At 44.4% G+C, this 4,860-nt stretch overlaps 1 pseudogene; it reads right to left on the reverse strand.

Moving 5' to 3' along the window:
- Window positions 1–3,454: 3,454 nt before the first annotated feature.
- LOC132386729 (N-acetyllactosaminide beta-1,3-N-acetylglucosaminyltransferase 3-like) lies at window positions 3,455–4,609 on the reverse strand (annotated as a pseudogene).
- Between the last annotated feature and the right edge of the window lie 251 nt (window positions 4,610–4,860).

Here is a 4,860-nt window from a genome sequence, read left to right on the forward strand (position 1 = left end):
TGTGGTACTACTTTTCGACAATGGTTGGTCTCTGGCCGCTGGAGAATTATCACCCTGGCATATTTGGTGCTCCAGAATCTTATATTGTTCCTCATTAATTGAACCATTGGATTTCCAAACCATTGGCTCAAGGTCACCTGACCTACCTGGGTCACATGGTTACTGATCATTGTACAGAGCTACAACCAACATATTGTACCTGGCTCTGCCCACCCCAGCCTTGTGTATTCGTATCTTTACACCCTGACTGGTCCAAGCCAGTTAAATGAGGCAATCCAGACAGAGTCTAACGAGACTACCGATTGCTTCTTTGATATGTCTGGCATTTTACACAACAATTAGCTGCTCCCCTGAGCATGGTCTCAGGTTTATTGCTCTGATTAGATTGTCCCTGGGTCAGGAATCAGTTCAGAGTCCACGCCCTTCACATAACAAATGGCGACTTGTTTGAGAATGGTCTCAGGTTTAGCAGATCATTTCCTGAAGCTCCCTGTGTCCACATTCAGTTCCTCTGATTAAATTATTCCAGTGTAAGAATCAATTCATAGTCCACAAAATGGGTCGGGGCGAGGCAGAGAGAACTGGCTTGTCTGCTTCCCCGGTCCATGGTCAGTCTGCAGTTTCTATTGGTCAACAGTGTTTTATGAGCCATTCAATCTGAGACGACTGTATCTTTCTCGGGTCTGCTGTCGTCGGAATGAACCAGGCTGGATGATGGAGGTTTTGCGGAAATGCCGAGGGCTGTAAGTGTCGAAGGGGTTTACAGAAATGCGGTGTGATGTAGGGGTTGGAACGGTTTTGTTACGTACCCCGTAACGGGTTAAAAGAACCAGCATAAATAGAACACACCTGGAGTCTGGTATTGTTACAAACAAAACACTACTTATCAGTATCCACGTAATCTCGTAATATAAAACCAGATAAACCAAACAGATTAGCAGAGTTTATGCATAGGTAAGCGTGTAAATATAAAACCCCAAACATCTTCAGCTTAGGTGGTAAATGATACAGTCTTACGATGGTATAGGAATGACGTCAGTTCATTTCGTGATATTAAGAGGAGTAGAATTGAGGAGAGAGAGAGTGAGAGAGGTGATTTGTTTTCCAAGTAAGCTGATGTCGTTGATCGTTCCGTTGCGTTCCGAAGCCCTGTTAAAGTTTTGTGATCACACAAAAGAGTACCGCCTTCACGCAGTAAAGTTATCAAAGGTTAAACACACCGATAACATTCCACCGGCCACACCTTTCCGACACTGCGATCAAAACCCACCCTTTCGTGGGCACTGAAAGTTCATCCAGTGTCTATTTCTTCTGTATTTCTGTCCGTGTCTTCCGTGTGTCTGTCTGAAAAGCCAGCTGACCTTGAATATATCCCAAACATGCTGAACGCCAGCTGCCCATTATATAGCCCCGCCCTTCCGTAACCATGGCGACTCACGAGCTGCTCCGTGCTCTCTCTCTCTCTCTCTCTCTGAATCGATGTACACCAACTCTCTCTCTTTTTAAAGGCACAGTCCATATTGAATACACCTCAACATCTCGTCACAGCCTTTACAGACAGCGAGGGATGTCAGCACACTTCTCCACCGATGTGGAAATGCAATTTACTTGTAGTACCAAACCGGCATTTCTGTCTGTAATAAAATGAAAACCGTCTGGTGTCGGAGTGTTTTGCTAATAATGTTCGTGCAACATTATGCTGAGTGATCCTGAGTACCTGACTGCAGACCGCAGTCCCTACACTATGATGGCAGAATATGGCATTAAAGGCAAAACTTTTGGCAGTGCGGAGGATCAGTGGGATCTGGTTCCGAGTCCACAGAACACACAAAGCTGCTACACAGGTTGACTCTGTGGTTACGTTGGCATATAGTGGATTATCCTTCACCAATTGTGGGATTGAGTATAAGAGCTGAGTGGCAATGTTGCAGCTATATAGGACCCTGGTCGGATCCCACTGGGAGTACTGTGCTCAGTTACAGTTGCCTCACTACAGGAAGGACATGGAAACCATAGAAAGGGTGCAGAGGAGATTTACAAGGATGTTGTCTGAATTGGGGAGCGTGCCTTATGAGAATAGTTTGAGTGAACTCGGCCTTTTCTCGGAGCGATGGAGGATGAGAGGACGCCTGATAGAGGCCTTGATAGTGTGGACAGTCAGAGACTTCCCCAGGACTGAAATGGCTAGAATGAAGAGTGCATAGTTTAAGGTGCTTGGAAGTAATACAGAGGAGATTTCAGGGGTAGGTTTTTTTTTTACACAGAGAGAGGTGAGTGCGTGGAATGAGCTGCCGGCGGCGGTGCTGGAGGCGGAAAAGATACGGTCTTTTAAGAGACTCCTGGATGGTCACATGCTTTGAAAAAGAGGGCTGTGGGTAAAGCCTAGGTAGTTCTAAGGTAGGGACATGTTCGGCACAGCTCAGTGGGCCGAGAGGCCCATATTGTGCTGTAGGTTTTCTGTGTTTCTACTCAGAAGACGGCCACTGGGTTTTTCCCACCTTCCTTTAATTTGCTCTTACTAATCAATCCCAAATGCCGATTGGCCGCTAGTTGATTGGTCACCGATTGCTCTATTGCCCCTCGGACAGTGAGGCTTATTGAAGTTCCCTCCTCTCCAGATCTCAGATGTCCAGGTTGCCACTAGTGAAATCTACCGGGCTTATCTCTCAGTGATGACCGAGTCAATACCAACAACATGACACTGGCAACCGAGTACATTGTCTTAGACATGACACCTGCCAAATCTAACGCCACTCCCCTTCGCACTACATATGGACTGCCGTCTATGTATGCATATTGATCTGTTGTCCCCACATGTTCATTGATCTCTTTCCCTCTCTGCAATGTAAATACTCCAGTTCAAGCCATCTCGTGCGTGTGTGCTTTTATTTGATATGTAGTTACACAGACACAATGCAGGCTGACATTTGAGTACAGAAGCGATGACCATAAGTTTCTCCATTCCTCCAACCCTGAGACAATTTCAGATCTAGATTCTTTGTTGTTCTCACAGTTCCAGTCCAAGAAATACATTTGTCTCTTTCACATTTTGCAAGTGTCATGTAAGAAACGGCAAGAAGAAAATACACAGAAATAACTGTTACTAAAAATTTTATTGGTGGCTTATTATACAAATGCCCCAAGTGAACATGCTGTACCTATCTGCACGCAATGCAACAAGGACTGCTCACTTGGAATAACTTTACAATTGACTTAAATTGTGGTGCTCCTGGCAATATTGTAATGTCATTATGGCTGCAGTAATAATTAGGCTGAGTGATGACACCTAACAGCTTTTCAAACATTTGTAGAATGTAGAAAGGCACCAACTCTATGAATTAATGTATACTCCTATAGAATTTAGGAATTAAACCTCTTACATTGCATAAACAACTGATTAACACATGTGCACAAACTGCATTACATTCCAGCAGTTGGTACATTCTCTCATGACTCATGTGGTCCTTTCCGTGGATGCAGACTCCTGGGGAGCACGAGCACACTTCAGATTGGCATCATGCACCGCATCCCACATCAGTAGCAGTTCAAAAGGCCGAAAACGGTGCACTAGCAGCAACTCACGGTAATAGCAAGGATTGAAAGATTCATCTTGGGTTGAAGGAACCCTGACTCCAGCTGTCCTGAATCCGCTATGGGAGTGTGGGGCTAGTCCAGCCTTGGCCAGACACATCCCCAAAAATACATCATCAATGGGGTATAGTTCAAGGTCTTGGGCTATGTGGAAAATGATGTGAGCTGTATACACAGACATAAGTATGCCCGCTCCACCAATGTATGGTGGGTACGACTTGATGGTGGTCACTATTTCTGGCACATAATACTTGCTCGATTTCTGGCGTTTGGGGCCAAACCCATAAATGAGACGGCCCACAAACAGCTGTTGGTGAACCTTCATGTCTAGCAAGTAATCAACCATGTTATCGGGATTGGCAAAGACATCATCATCTCCATTGAAGATGAATTTAGCACTGGGGCAAAATTCACTGACCCACTGCAGCAACTTGTATTGTTTGAGGGTGAGGTTGAAAAAGGTATCCAAGAAATCCCATTGTAGGATATCTCTGTGTTCTCTGTTTTCCATGGCCAACAGCTGATGCAATTTCCTACTTTGTTTTTGGTCAGGAGAGACACCAGAAATAAAGACTCACTTAATTAGGACCCCATTGAATTCGCGTTCTCTGCCCCAGGTCTTCCTTATCATTTCCCGCCGATCCTGGTTGAAAGGGTGAGATTTGATGACCAGGAGCAGGAAGACATTCTGAGATTCTTCTCCACCACCACATTTGTCTGGAACATTTTGAATCATGTCAAATTCTCGACAGTGTTTATACATCAAGAAGTTTTTTATGTGCTCTTTCTCTTGATGAAATGAGGACAGATGCAGCAATGTCGTGTTCGCGTGGCACTTTGGCTTGAGCACTGATTCAGTTGCAACACCAGTAACAACCTTGGGCAGGTCATTGCGATGAAAAGTTTCTGCAACATCAATCTCTCGACGTTGGTCATTATCCCAGAACACGAATAACAATCTCAGAGTAATAACAACACCCAGCACTACTTTCTCATAGAATCGCCAATGTCCGCTCATCTTTCACCTGAAGTAGAGAAAAATATGGATTAATTCAAAGTACTTTACATTTACATGATGCTTTAGAAGAATGGGAAGTTTAAACTATAATGAGGTTCACTAATGCTTTGTAATATTGACCCCAAAATGGTGGTGAGGTAAGGAATAGGCAGAGCCCTACACGCTGCTGAAAGTTTAATTGACCTGAAGCATTCCATCCCAGCAGAAAAACAAATCTACCTATAGGATACCATCTCTGTCATTAAAATGAA

This window comes from Hypanus sabinus, unplaced genomic scaffold (assembly GCF_030144855.1).
Source record: "Hypanus sabinus isolate sHypSab1 unplaced genomic scaffold, sHypSab1.hap1 scaffold_1280, whole genome shotgun sequence".
NCBI classification, from domain to species: domain Eukaryota; kingdom Metazoa; phylum Chordata; class Chondrichthyes; order Myliobatiformes; family Dasyatidae; genus Hypanus; species Hypanus sabinus.